This window comes from Diabrotica virgifera, chromosome 3 (assembly GCF_917563875.1).
Source record: "Diabrotica virgifera virgifera chromosome 3, PGI_DIABVI_V3a".
In the NCBI taxonomy this organism is placed as follows: Eukaryota; Metazoa; Arthropoda; class Insecta; order Coleoptera; family Chrysomelidae; genus Diabrotica; species Diabrotica virgifera.
The window spans coordinates 276,417,441-276,433,513 of NC_065445.1; the positions used below are offsets into that span (position 1 = coordinate 276,417,441).

Below are 16,073 nucleotides of genomic sequence, written 5' to 3' on the forward strand. Positions count from 1 at the left end.
GAACAGCCAACATTTTGCTTTGCTGGTTGACGAATCTACAAATGTTTCCGACTGTGCACAGTTTGTAGTATTTGTGCGCTTTGAAGCAGCAGATGACAGTATCACGGAAGAAATCTTATTTTGCAAAGCACTTCCTGCAATCACTACTGGCCATTGTTTGTACGATAAGCTTTTAGAAAGCACGCCACTACAATATTGATTGAAAAAAATGTATCACTATTTGTAGCGATGCATGGCGCTGGAGCTATGACTGGCAAAAATAGCGGACTCATTGCAAAATAAAAACGACAATGCCAAACATATCCTGGACACACCGTTTTCTTGATCGACAGGCTCCAACTGCTAAGGTAGTACCACAGTATAAAGAGGCACGGTTCCCGGGAAGGGGGGTTATCGTGGGAGGTCTTGTCACTGGGAATTTTCCGGCGTCAACATTAATAATTCTTTAGTCAAAATTCACTGAGAGCGAAATCGCAGCACGTTCTTTTTTTAATTAAGCGCGAATTGCATTTTTTCTGCACAAAGCTCTACTATTCCGTAAGTATTTTACATCGATTGAAATTCATATTGTATTTCCAATATTTTTTTCTGTCAAAAACTATCAGAAGTAGTTTTGGGGACATTAATACATTAGCCTGGATTTTTTTCAGATTTTTCTGACTACTCTAAGACCACTTTTTGAGGCTTTGAAAATGATTTTTTTCCGTTTTTTGACACTTTTAGACGCTTTTGTGATAGTGCTCTTTTTCCGGGTGTGAGTATAAAAATATACTTTATTCAATTTAATGATATTATTAGTATATATAAACACGACATACAAGCTTAAATTAGGCGCCAATTTGAAAAATAAACTAATATACACTCACGGACAAAAATTTTGCATATTTTGAAATTAACGTGTGAAATAAAAAAATTTGTGCTGCCCCCAGTGTCATAGAAATAGGATTTCCTTTCAGAATCCGATGTTTTAATGTTCCATATAACTGGTATACTCGGATTTAAATTTAATGTGTGCTATATAATTTTTAAATTGAATCTCATCAAGGTAAGTATTCACTATTCTACCGACATTAAGACCTGCGTCATTGTACACGAATTTGTTATTCAACATGGCTGGTAAATGACAAAACATGATGTTCTAAAATGTTTTTAATGTACATATCAGCTGTCATTCACCCAATCACCTCCACAAGTTCAATATCTCCTTACCAAGAAATACCACTCCATAGCACTATGCCGCCGCCACCAAAATTTACCCTCCGTATGAGGTTACATCTAGCATACCGTTCACCATATGGAAGCAAGATTTACAAGACTTCGTCTACAGAAGAGTTGGCGAACAGTAATATGTCAGTTGTAACCTCATACAGAACGTTAGTTTTGGTGGTGGCGACATAGTGCTATATGGAGCGGTATTGCTTTGAAAGGACATACCAAACACGTGAAGGTGATTAGGCGAATGCCAACTGATATGTACATTGAAAACATTTTAGAAGATCATGTTTTGCCATTTGAAAGCCATATTGGATGTGACATATTGGTGCTAATGCACTTCTTCTTGTCGTTAGCATAGTAATGAACTTATCTTGATGAGATTCAATTTAAAAGTTATATATCGTCTGGAGTTTTGAGTGGTTTCAGCACTAAATTAATTCATACAGATTACTCCAGGGTTTTTGGGATCGCTGAACATGAATACGTCTTCAGAATTGACCCCTGGTGCTCAGGGTCACTATTGAGGCACGTCATCTTCTCAGAACCGACCCGCGAAGCACCAAAAATGCCCAGGTTGACTGATATGCACGTCACCTATAATTTCGACACTAAATTGATGCAAATAGATTACTCGGGAATTGTTGGCGCGGGTTGCTGAACACGAATACTCCATCACAATCGACCTCCGAAAACGCTCGAAATTCGAGAAGATGACGTGCCTTGGCAGAGTGTCTCTAGGCATCAGATGCTCCGAGGTCGGTTCCATGCGGGCGCATTTTTTTCAACAACTCCAAAAACGAGTAATCGGTTTGTATCAATTTATTGCCGAAAACCCTCGAAACTCCAGAAGATGACGTGCTTAGCAGTCAGCGACGTATCTAGAGATTTAAAATTTCCGGAAAAATTGGGTGCCGGAAAAAAACCTGTTTTTTTCCGGAAAAACCAGAAAAAATTGAAATTTGTTATATACACGATAAAAGTGTTTTAGTTAGTACTGAATTTATCATTAATGTGAATCAAACAGAAGTACTTGCAAGGTACGGCTCTGTAGGATTAGTTCTCGGTAAATAAAATACCCCTCTATTTTCGGTGATTCCGGGAAAACTATGGTTAATTTCGGAGATTCTTCAAGAATGGCATGTTTTGTTAATTTTAACGCTCGCATTTTAGTAGTTTAGCCTTATCCGCAGTCGATGCGTGAACAATAAGTGAAACTTTGCTGTAAAAATTGATTATCTTTTTGAAAATTGTTAGTTTTTGACCAAAGTGTTTATTCTGGTTTATTCTGGTGATAAGTAAATATTTTATAAATTTGGAATAGCTTTTAGTGTTTTGAAGGTGTGATTTCAGTTTCCATGCATATTTTTATTACTATTACTAATTTTGAAGATTTAAATTATCTGTATGACATATATACTGTATACTCATTCTGTATAATATACTGTATACTCATTCAATTACAATGAGAATTTGATCAGTTGATGAAGTGCAGCAAGATATTTTATTTACAATATGGTTCGACCATCTTCAGATATTTGGACATTATATTTAATATTGAAAAAATAGATAAAAAATCCAAGGCTGTGTGTAAGTTTTGTTGTTTTAAATATGCCTTTCCAAACGCAACTCACATATGACGAATCATATATTAAACCAATGTTCAAAGTGTCCTCTGGAAATTAAACAAAAATATGGCAATGGAATACAATCGAGTTCGAAGTTTTCAACGGCAGAAAAAAAGAAATAAGTGGCAAAGATAATATCCTGCTAGAAATATTAAATGATACCACCCACATAACAATGATGTTCGCATCATGTTCTAAGCATATACTACCAACATTCGTCGGAGTATATTCTTTTTAGTATATGTGTAGTACAAGCATAGCATCTACCTTAAAAAACATTCTAAATTTCATGTTCTTTGCATATACTTCAAAGTATATTCTCGTACCGAATATACTAAGTATATTCGTGTACGTAGGATCTCGGAATATTCGTAAAAGTTTATTCTTAGAATATACCTTTATCGAATATTCTTAACACATACTTATAAGTACATTCTTAACACATACTTATAAGTAGATACTTTTAAAATATCTTAAAAATAATTTGTATGTATAGGAAGTATAATATTAGCCTTATAGATTATCAACTTCGTTATTTTTTAGAATACATAATTAATAAAATTTATGTATGTAGGTAGTATTGGACGAATTTCATTTCAAAATTGTTGTAGGGTAAAAAAGTTTAAACATTAATTGTATTAACGTTTACATAGATCCCTAACAACACACAACATTCCAGGAATGTACTACCAAAGTTCTATCAATATTTGAATGTCCTGGACATTTAGGGAACATTCGGTGAACATCTGTTTAAATTATTCCTGGAATGTTACCATAAGACATTCTGTGAACATACTACCAATGTTCCTATATTTTAAGTTGCGAAATAATACATACGTGTAACAGATACAACATTACTTATAACATACCAGACAAACTAAGTGACACTTTAGGCCTACAGTGCAATAATATGTCAAATTTAAAGAGTTTCCCAAGTTCAATTAATACAATATTATAAACATACAAATGTAATAAAAATTATTGTTCGCGAATATTCAATTTGGAATGCGATTTTGTTAATAAAAAAAATACTTATAACTTATGCAAAACCCAAGAGAGGCATTTATATTTATTTCTTTTGCGTTCATTTTCAAATTCGCCGTGCATATATTTTTGTGCATGGCGCTTGAGAGGGCATCACGTGACTAAAAACGACCAACCAACGACCTCGCTTCGGCCATCTTGGCATCTTCATCTTGGCCACCTTGCTTTGCCGTGGGTGGATCGTTGTTTCTATTATTTGTGCTTTTTAAGAATATTTTTTTAATTCGGATACTTTTATAATAGCTTTAATAGTATTATTAACATAGTGAATAAAATGGTGTCCTGTTTTTAACGCAGTTGGAGTAGCAGAAACAAATGTAGATAAAAAAATCTGCAGGAATAACGTTTCAATTATGACAGAAGCTCCAAACAAATGACTGAATGAAAAGCCCTATTAAAAGGTTAGTATGCAAATATGTAAACGAAGGCATGCCCTGTATTTCAGAAAATAAATTAATACTATTAATACCCTAATAATACTACAGTGGAACCCCGTTAAGTCGGCCTCCGATAACTCGGAAGTTCGGCTAACCCGGAACGATTTTCATCAGACAAAATAAACATTTTCTCGGTTCGACTGAGTTGTTTACCCAGATATGAACAATACTGTATGCAACTGTACGTAATTTAGATGTACTGTGCATAATATGTATTTCATGTTTTTGCAATAATGAAGTTTATCTGTTAGTATACCGTAATTTATTAGTTTTTACGATATTCTCCAGCTAACCCGGATTTTCGATAACCCGAACCAGCCACGGTCCCGATTAATCCGACTTATCGAGGTTCCACTGTATTCATAAAAAATCTTTTAAGTAACCTAGATATAACAAAGTGAATAAAAGGCATAAATCAGAAGAATTATTATTTTATTTTATAAGTTAATAATTGGTCATATCCATTTATTATTTTAATAATAATTGTGAATAAGCCACAAACTTCCCTTATTCCTAACTAAAATAGTAAATAGAGATAATAACAATAGGATTTGTAAAACTAAAGTAATTCTTTTTGCGTTTTTGCTAATGTATGCCTTTATAAATAGGATGGTAGACCACACACTATAATATGCAGTACCAACTAATGAATACACAGAATATTATAGTTGATTTGCTAAACTCAGTCTCAGTACTACTGAGTCTCAGACACAACTGGCTAGTGATTTTAGTAAATAATTTTGCCAATTTGGTAAAATTGGCAAAAAAAAAAATAATAACTAAATAGTTAATAATTACTGTAATTTTGGCAAAATTGGCCAAAAACAAAAAAAATTACCTACTAAAATCACTACCCAAGTAGCAATTTTTTGACGCATTGGTTGTCAGTACAAACAAATGCACTGTCTACAACGTTGCCCGAGAGCATTTTCAGTTGTTTCGGCCAACGTCCCCTACCCCGACTGACATTACGATGTTACAACCTGTAGTTATACGGGCAACTAATTTATTACCATTTTGACAACTACATATCACAATTCAGTTTTTTCAACAATCGCAACGACTTAAAAATGTTATAATGCTAAACTAATTATTATATATTTTATTTTGATAGAAATTTTCGATTTATTTAACAACCTGTTTATTTGTTTTTTTAATAGCTGGTTTCCATTCCATTGTTTTATCAGTAGATTTGAGATTTGATAACCATCTTTGTATCTGCTTTGGTAGACAGGGTTGCCCGGTCAGTTTTAACTCTTTCAGTAGTTTTGTTTTCACAAAATCAGTAGATTCTTTTTAGGCCATGTAAATATACAGTAATACAGTGATATGCACATCCGTCTTAAATGTCCCAAGAGCAATTCCACAAAATTGGAAACCTAATTATTCCAAACCACCAAATGGTAATTATCATTTTTTAGCTAAAATCTACTAAATCAAAAACTAAAATATACTTAAGTATTTTGGGATATATTTGGGATTTTTTATAATAAAAACAACAGCTAACTTAAGGGGATAGGCGCAAAATGTCGTCTGTTAAAATGTTCAATGTATTTTAAATGTTTTCGTTTTTTGCGAATCCTTAGAAAACTAATAAGTATTTTTGAAAAATTTAAACGCACAAAGAAAGATTACGTTATTACCGAGGACCGAAAGTCCCTGAAAACTTCTATAATGTTTATTTTAATACGTTACAGGGGTGAAAAAAAGAAAAATTTTAGTGACTTTTAATTCCAAATATCTCGTTCAAAAGAAACGTTTTGGTTTTTCTAAATAATGCAGTCTTTCATTCTGCGTTTAAATTTTTCAAAAAGACTTATTATAGTTTCCTGATGATTCGAAAAAAATGGATCAAATTCTGTTGAAATATACCAAAAATCTACTAAAAAATATTGCCTACTAGAATTTTTTAAAAAATATCAAAAATCTACCAAAAAAGTAGAAATCTACTAAATGTGGCAACGCTGTTAATGAGAATAATATACTTTTGACACTGGTCACATGACCTCTGTCACTCAATAAGAGGGTGCGTTCTAAAATGGTTTTGATAGTCGGCGCTGCCGGGTTTGTTGGCGATTGGACTTCTAAGTTGTCTATCCGTCTAAGGTTGGTAATTAGGTATTTTTTAGTAATATTGGTAATATTGTTTAATGCGCCATTTTGGTTTTACTTGAGATTTTTGGGATGTAAAGAAAATGAAAACACGGAATATAAAAATGCAGGCATTTTCTGATAACTTTAAAAGCACCATCAATACATTAAATTTATACAGAACATCTTTAACATAAATTTTGACTTTTATATTAAAATTTGATTTTTTAAATTTGCATATTTTTTGTCAAAAATGTCATAAAAAAAGCAGCGCGTGTGTTTTTTAAAGGTGAAATATCCATATTTGACGGTAATCTGAGATGCGTTTATAAATTTCACATCTGGTAATAAGTCCTTTATGTATTTATATCATATAAATTTAAATACCCAATACGATGTCAAAACAGTTTACTTTTTGGTTTTCGCATTCACCATACAGTTGTTAAAAATATAGGTAAAAAAACATAACTAGTCTGACTCCTTGAGCAACCATTGCACGCGCAGGTGCTTTTTATAGTCGCTTCAGTTGTCTTATGCAACGGTTACGAAACGATGTTGCTAAAACAGGAGGTTGCCTAGGCAACGTCAAGACAACTCAAAAATCGTCCACCAAATCAGTGCAGAATAGGGTCGTCTTTTAGGCAATAACAACGTTGTAAGAAAACGTTGCCACGCAGTAGACAACGTTGTCGCCTCGACAAATTGCTACTTGGGTAGCCAGTTGTGTCAGAGTTTGGGGAACCGACTATACTAATAAACAATTTCTAAGCTGTTTTATAATATTTTGTGAGTCCATTAATCATATTTTTTATTTAAAACTAAAATTTGTTAATAATGCTTAGTAATGCATATATTTTGTATTTTTAGCTTTCCAGAAGATCCTGCGAAGAAGACATGAAGTATAGATCAGATTTGTTAATAGAGGAGTATGTTCAAAACACTTTTTAGAAAAAGATATTGACAGAACTTCACTTTCATCTGTTCGTTTAAGAGACTGTGCTGTTCCAATAGCTTATGTCACACAGGTATATGCATTTTTTTTTCTTGGTTTTAACATCTTTAAACGCGAAATACGCAATAGCTTATCGAATTGATGCCATGTTATTTTTCTTTATTAAGGTCTTTGTTTATTATTATTGTGTATGTGTATTAACAACAGAAACATTTTTGGTTATTCTTTTATTTTATTTTATATTTTGTCATCAAGTGTTCAGTCAATGTATGTAGTTTTCTTATGTACACCTTTATGGGTTTATACCTGGTGGATGTATATTTCAATAAATAAATAAATAAATAACCTAATTAATAATACAGTCTGTACAATATAGATACTGTTGTAATTCATTATCTACATCGGAGATCTAAGTTGACATTGTTGCCCAACTGCAAAAAATTTTTGAATTCATTTTAAGTCAAATATATCACATAATTATTGCGAAGTAGATTATACAACAAAACAGATTAATATTCAATGTATCCATGTGTTAATAATCCAAAGAATTAAGGTATAATCTTATGTTACAGTTATTAAGGTACCAAGGGTATTATAAGGATAATAACGCTTGAGGTCAATGGTGTTTTTAACAAGGGCCTGAGGGATATACGTTGACCGAAAGCGTTATTATTATAATACCTGTGGTGCCTTCAACGTTTAATGTCTGACTAAATTATTCTTTATATGCGAAAAATTTGAATGAATTTTGAATTGATTAGTTTTTAAATAAGTACATTTACCAGTAACAGTAGTAACATAATTGTGGTAACCATAGTTTTACTTAGGTTGATATTTGTCAACTTGACAGTATCTAAGTCGTTATTTAAATTTAATGCCCAAGGGCGTTATATCATACTTAACAGACTTCGAAATGTCATTATTTGTCAAATAATGTACCAGTAGGACATTAAAGTAAATAATAAAAACAATAAATATAATGAATACTAAATACTTATTTGTTTGTGAAAAATCTATTTCTTTGTGGCTTTTTTGTAATTAACTATTCTAATGAGGAAATAAGCCACAATTTACTTGAAAAAATAATTTTATTAAGGTTTCTACTTCCACGTCGGATGTCGTTGTCAAAATACAAAATGTTCATTATTATTATTTTATTTATTAAATATTATTTATTATTTATTTAAATATTATTTAATATTTATTTTTTTATTATTATTATTTATGCGTATTATTACCTGTAAATAATATTTCTTCTGATTGTTAATTGTAAAGGATAGAAAAATTACCTTTTATTTTATTTTCTTTTAGAATCAGCTGAGAGAAGTGGTCTACAAAAAACCAGAAAGGAAACAGAATATGTGGCTACGAAAAGCAAAAGAAAGGTTTACAAAGCAAATGTGACACATTTTTTTATAATATTTAGGAATGTCAGTAAATTACATTAAAAAATGTATGTAAAGATTTTTTGCAATAAAAATGTTTATATTTATCAAGGATGTATTATTTGGTATGGCCACATATCGTCAGTGATGTGACAATACCTCCTATCTGTTTTTTTCAAGAGATTTGTAAGACTAAAAACTTGTTTCGGCCACCTCCTGTTTTCATATATTTTTTGACTTGTTTTGCAGTAAATAACTATCTATTTACTACAAAAAAGTCAGAATACGTACGAAAACAGAAAGTGACCTTAAAAAATGTTTTTCGTCTCCTGCAAACCTCATGAAAAAACATAGGAGGTATTGTCACATTACTGACGATATATTTCAGTGAATGTCTAAAAAATATTCTGTGAATGTTCAAAGAACGTTCGTAGACATTCATGGAATGTTCTAACAAGACATTCAGTCTAAAAATATACTGTGAATGTCCAAAGAACATTCATGGAATGTTCCAACAAGACATTCAGTCTAAAAAATAGACTGTGAATGTCCAAAGAACATTCGTAGACATTCATGGAATGTTCCAACAGAACATTCTAAGAATATTTAAAATGCTGACACAGCACTTTCCTGGGACTTTCCAGGGACATTCGTGTGCATTTGGGGACATTCCAGGAATGTTTTCAATGTCCTGTGTGTACATTCTAGGAACATTCATGGAATGTTTTGTGTTATTAGGGATACTATTAAAAATTCGTTTTCATAATTGAAATGACTTTACCATTTCGAGTTTATCATGAATCATTAGTATTTTTACATCCTTGGAATTTGAATTTAGGTACATTCAATTCAATAGGCCATTTCGCAGAACCAAAACGTGCCAAACTGCACAACCAAAGCAACCAAAGTCTTTGGCGTTGCCAACCGTCGAGTAAGCTTTTTCCGTCAACTTACCTTAAAAATTCCCACTTTTATAAAAAAAACTTCCCTCCTGTTTACAAAATCTGAGAAGATATGTTGAATTATTTTCAAATATTTTGAATTTTTCTTAATATTTTACAATTTGGACTGGAACAATAATTCCCTTTTGAGTTAACTTTTTCCCTTTATCACCTTTTATGTTGAAAATTCCCGCAAAAAGGGAAATTTCTCTCCGTTTGGCAACACTGACCACCGATTTTGTTATTCCACAATACATTCATACCCCCCCCCCCCCCATCATATTCTGACCATATTTCTATTCTTACCTGAATGGATCAGGGATAGGAAAAAACCGTAAAATATGAAAAAGAAAACAGGCATTATTTCATTATTTGTATCATCTATGGATCTATGCAGTGTTAAGGATGAAGGCGAATGATGTAGTACTAGGACTAAAGAACATACATAATCTGTTTATTTTGTTTGCGGTGCTTCAAAATACATTATTTCCCATTCTAAATAGTTAAAATACATATAATCTATTTTGATAACTCAATATTACTTAAATAGGTAAGTACATATAAGTATTATATAAATTTTAGTTACTCATTATGCATAGTTTAGTTTAGCTAAATATTATATAATGATTTATATAAATAACTAAAATTTATAAATATGTACTTACTTTTTAAGTAATATTGTAGAATGTAGGTACTAACTACATTCTCATTTGCAATTAAAATATGTAAATAGATATTTGGTAGAACCAGTAGAACCTAAGATGAGATTAGGTGATGCTGAAAACATACTTCTAAGCAATATAGCACTTGATAGCACTTTCTTAGAATATTCTTAAAAATATAATATTCTTCCCATACAAAGATGTGCGGTAGTACGTTCTTAGTATATAAATAGAAGGTTTATAGCACTTCCTTGGAATATTCTAAAAAGTACCTTCTTGGTATAAACTAAAAAGATGTGCGGTAGTATGTTCTAAGTATACACATGAAGGTTTATAGCACGTCCTTGGAATGTTCTAAAAAGAACATTCTTGGTATATACTGAAAAGAAGTGCGGTAGTACATTCTAAGTATATACATAGAACGTTTAAGTACTGTAATGTAGTATATACTCAGTATCTGCTCTGCACATTCGCAATGGTAATTACGCACATTCTCAGTATATACTTTTTCTGGTATGTTCTATGAATCTACTAAGAACATGAAATTGTTATGTGGGCAGCCTCCCTTCAAGTAGCAAAAACACGTCATCATCTTCCGAATCTCTAAGACACGTCATATATGTCATCATCTTCCGAATCTCTAGTAATAGCACCAGTAAAATGCAAGAAAGCTAGCTGCCAACAAACATTGAGCGGGTTTTTCGATAAGATAGCCGTTTCAGAGTCTGCTAAAATTGATGAAACATTAGCTAGGGCTCTTTATGCTTCTGGTGCTCCTTTTTCTCTTTTCAAAAATAAATATTGGGAAGAGGTTTTTAAAATGTTAAGACCGTCATACCAAATACCTATAGCCCCTATGCTCTGTCAACAAACTTACTTAATGCCGAGTATGAACGTGTACATACAGATAAACCGAAGTCAAAAGCTTTCTGAATCCGATAGTTTATCAATAGTAACAGATGGTTGGACAAATGTAGTCGGAGATGGATTAATCAATATTGTTATATGTACGCCTATACCTTTTATTTTACAAAACTGTTTATCGTGGCACTGAAAAAGAAACGGGAACGTATATAAGTAATGAACCTATCAAAGTTATTCAAGAAATAGGACCACAATTTTTTTTTAATATTTAATAGTGACTGACAATTCGAGCAATATGAAAGCTTCTTGGCATATTGTAAATGCAACATATCATCATATATCTTGTGTTGGTTGTGCAGCTCACACTCTGAATTTTTTTTGCAGATTTTTACAAAATATATTTAAAAAACTTTAAAATTTGTATTTTTTCACGTTTCAAATCTCCATTAAAAAATATTCAAATTTTCCCAGTTTTTCCAATGGTCTGGAAAAAACCTGTTTTTCCTAATTTTTCCCGTTTTTTCGGTTTTAATACCGTATTCATGTTCAACGACTCCAAAAGACCCCCGAGTAACAAAATCTGGCCTTATAGTATAGTACACTTATTTTGACATGTTTATGCACTTTTGGATGCGTTTTATGCATTGTAAATGCAATTATGCATTAGACAAATTAAAGAACAATAAATCACCGGGATCGGATCAAGTAGCATCGGAATTACTGAAGGAAGGAGGAGACGCACTACAGAAAACAATACATGAATTGATAACAAAGATAATGGTCAAATAAACAGCTACCAGCTGAGTGAAATAGTGGTATTATTGTACCATTACATAAAAAAGGGAATCAGTTAGAATGTGGAAACTACCGTGGAATCACGCTGCTGAATGCAGCATACAAAATAATGTCTAACGTCATTTATGAAAGACTTGGACCACACGCTGAAAAAATAGTTGGCAGGTACCAAAGTCGCTTCTGTAGACAGAAGTCAACAATAGACCAGATATTTGTTCTGCGACAGATCCTCGAAAAAACAAGTGAACATAACATCGACACACATCATCTCTTCATAGACTTCGAAAGCGCATATGACAATATAAACCGAGAATTCTTAATAAAAGCAATGAAAAAATTTAATATACCAACACAACTAATAGAACTGATAAAAGAATCTCTAAAAGTAGAAAGTAAAATCCGGATACAAAATGAACTAACGGAAACAATAGATGTGAAAAAGGGACTACGCCAGGGAGACGCTCTATCATGCATCTTGTTCAACATCGTACTCGAGAAAATAATGAGGGCCACAACAGTCAATACTCGAGGAACAATAATTAATAAAAGCGTGCAAATCCTAGCATTTGCAGATGATGTTGACATAATCGCAAGATCAAGAAGAGAAATGATTAAACGAGGCATTCAATCAAATAGAACGAGCTGCACAAAATAGTGGCCTTAAAATCAACCAGAACAAAACAAAATATATGCAGATAAGTAAAAACACAGAAATAAGGCAGCCACAAAATATAACAATAGGAGAATACAACATTGAGGGGGTAAAAAACTTTACATACTTGGGATCCCTAGTCACATCTGATAATAACGTAGCAGAGGAAGTGAAGAGGCGAATATTTATTGCCAATAAAAGTTACCATGGCTTAATTCGGCAACTAAGATCAGACAACGTCGCAAGGAAAACAAAATGCCAAATATACAAAACCTTAATAAGACCGGTACTCACATACGGCTCAGAAACCTGGACACTCATTAAAAGAGAGGGAACATTGCTAGCCACCTATGAAAGAAAAATCTTGCGACACATATATAACGGCACAAAAGAAAATGGAATTTGGCGAAGAAGGTACAACTTTGAACTATACGAAATATACCAGGATCCGGATATCATAACATTTATTAAAATAGGACGGCTGCGTTGGATGGGACATGTAGAAAGAATGGAAGAAGGCGAAATACCAAACAAAATATTCAAACAGATGCCAGTAGGAAAAAGAACAAGAGGAAGACCGAAGCTGAGATATTTAGAACAAATAGAAAATGATATAAAAACCTTAAAAATAAAAAACTGGAGAAAAAAAGCACGAAACAGATCAGAGTGGAGAAGAATCCTGGAACAGGCCAAGACCCAGAAAGGGCTGTCGAGCCAATGATGATGATGATGATGAAATGCAATTATGCATTTTTCCTGACGTCATCAGAACACAATTCAAATGTGCTGTATTTAAAAAACGTTTAATTCCGTTGTTTTTTATTCTAAATACCCGGGTCTAATTATAAATTTGGTAAAAATCGAACGTTTTTGAAACTAATCTATTGGCCTTATAATTACGTGCATGACGTGGTAGCGATGAGTAGTAGTTAATATGTAGGTAAAACACGTAACGTTTACCGAGTCATTGTTCATAAACAATGGATGGACAAGGTCGAAAATTATCGATTTGTCCTGTAAGATATACGTGTATCATGAGCTGGATTTTGATTAGACATTGATTTGCTACGATATAGGTAAATAAGGACTACTAAAAATGTTAGATACCGAAAAAAATTTTCTAAAGTAAAATATAATCATATTGACTTTATCTTTTATTATCTAGTTTATTTAGTTTGTTGATTGATTGATTTATCTGGGCTTGTCTATTTCAAAGTTTTTAATGTATAGTATTTTTAAATGGGTCTATAAATTAGAAAATTATTGATCAATCAGCCTCTTAAGACACTGTCTGTTTAGTGTCAATTGACACTAATACCTACATCTAAACTCGATTTCTATCAGCCCAAAAAACAGGCAGGCTTGAGGACATAAAGATATTAATTGAAAAATGCATCAAGTACAACATACCACTGGTTCTTGCATTTGTCGATTACGAGAAGGCTTTTTATTCGATAGAGTTTGAAACAGTACTCGAAGGCCTAAAGCAAAGACGAATAGTTTACAGGTACCTACACATCACTAATCAAAAACATATATTATGAGAACGCTACATCAACTACACGACGACTACACGAAGAGACAGAAAAATTCAGCTTAGGTCGAGGAGTAAGACAAAGAGACAATATTTCACCAAAATTATTCGCAGCAGTTCTAGAGTCAATATAAGCGGCCCAGTGCAGAGGAATACTGGAAAGAACTGAGGGAGGTCTATGTCCAGCAGTGGACGAGATTGGCAGATTGATGATGATTTTTGAATGTATTTTACTCCCTAACTTACGAAATAAAGTTGCAGATATATATCTGAAAACGAAATAAGAAATGCGCTAAAAAGGAGAATAATATAACAGCAACTGGCCCTAGTATTTTATACCTACAGAACTGCTAAAATACGCCCCTTCGGCCTTAATACAAGACTTAAAACAAATATTTAACAAATGTTTTAAAATTCATAGTATGTTTTATTGTTGAATGTTATCTTGAATTTTTTCCGCATATCTATGCATACTTTATATTATTCCTTACGTCTGAATATGCATATTTGCCTGATAAGTCTGATAATGAGAAAAATTTTGTGTAAGTATATTACAAATACACCTACATAGCGGTACAAGGCTTGTTATTGGCTATTTGCTTGCTTTTGCCAGGGCAATATTGATGAAGGAACCAAATTACTACACATATACATATAAAGGCCATTGCCTCAAGGAAATAGAGAGTAGAAAAATGTCTCTGACATTAAGAAACAGGGAAACAACAAGAACTACTGCCAGTTACAACTGATAACAAAAAAACTCATGATGCAAACATTTAGTGGAATAACTTTTCATAGGCGTAACCAGGGGGTAGTTTTGGGGGTTATAACCCCCTTTTGGATGTACTTTGAGCTCTATACACTTAACACCATTATTATTCCATAGCCCCCAGAGACCTTCAAGTAGATGTAACACCCCCCCCCCTTAGGATCATCCTGGTTACACCTCTGTGTGTGTGTGTGAGAGAAAAAATGGCTTGGATGCGGGTCCGTTAGCCACAGATTTTTATTTTATTTTTACCTCAATTTATTAGTTTTGTTATATTTATACCTATTTCACTTAAATGACTATATTTGTTTCTCTCAAGTAGTTAATGAGTAATTTAAATATTTCCATTTTATGACAACTTATTAGATATTCTATACTAATTGGAAAATGAACTTGTGTTTGTCGTAAATTGTAATATAATTGATATGTATATCTCTCGTTAATTTTGCATTCAAAGAAAATATGGTTCAAATCTCTAATCGAAACATTATCACAAAAACAGACTGATGAATTAACTATTCCTAATTTGTGCAGATGTGCCTCATATTTTCCGTGTCGAGTTTTTAATCTGACGATAGAAGAAATATCTTGCTTTGGCAGGTTATACTTAAATATGTATTCAGGTGGCGGAGGAAGTTCTTGATGTAAAGAAAAATATAAATTTTTTGATATGCTTGAAATATTTTTCCATTGTTTTTTTCATATTTTATTTATTCTAGCTTTGACGTCATTTATTGCATCTGTCGAGAAGATCTGAGTTAGAATCTCACCATTTTTTATTGCTTCTTTGGCCAACTCATCCACTTTCTCATTACCCAGTATACCGGGTTACACCTCTGGAACTTTTTGTTATAAATAAGTAAAGATAAACTCAATGAAAAGTGCCAGAAAAATAGAAAAGACTGGATAACCGATGACATACTACTTAAGTAAATGGAGAACAGAAGGATCATTAAAACTGTATGACAAAACAAGACATGACAAGATTCTCTGTGTATACATAGGCCGACAGAGAAATAAAAAGAATAAGGGAAACAAAGAAAATTGGCTGAAAGAGAAATGTGATATAGAAAATCTACAAGAATTAGCAGCAGACAACGAAACAAA

General features: G+C 32.5%; 1 long non-coding RNA gene across 1 annotated transcript; it reads left to right on the plus strand.

The window, feature by feature from the left end:
• The first annotated feature begins 3,887 nt into the window (after positions 1–3,887).
• On the plus strand, positions 3,888–8,856 carry LOC126881733 (uncharacterized). The gene is made up of 3 exons (XR_007696975.1): positions 3,888–4,285; positions 7,280–7,437; positions 8,676–8,856. It is a non-coding gene; the product is annotated as an uncharacterized LOC126881733 (long non-coding RNA).
• The last annotated feature ends 7,217 nt before the right edge of the window (positions 8,857–16,073 follow it).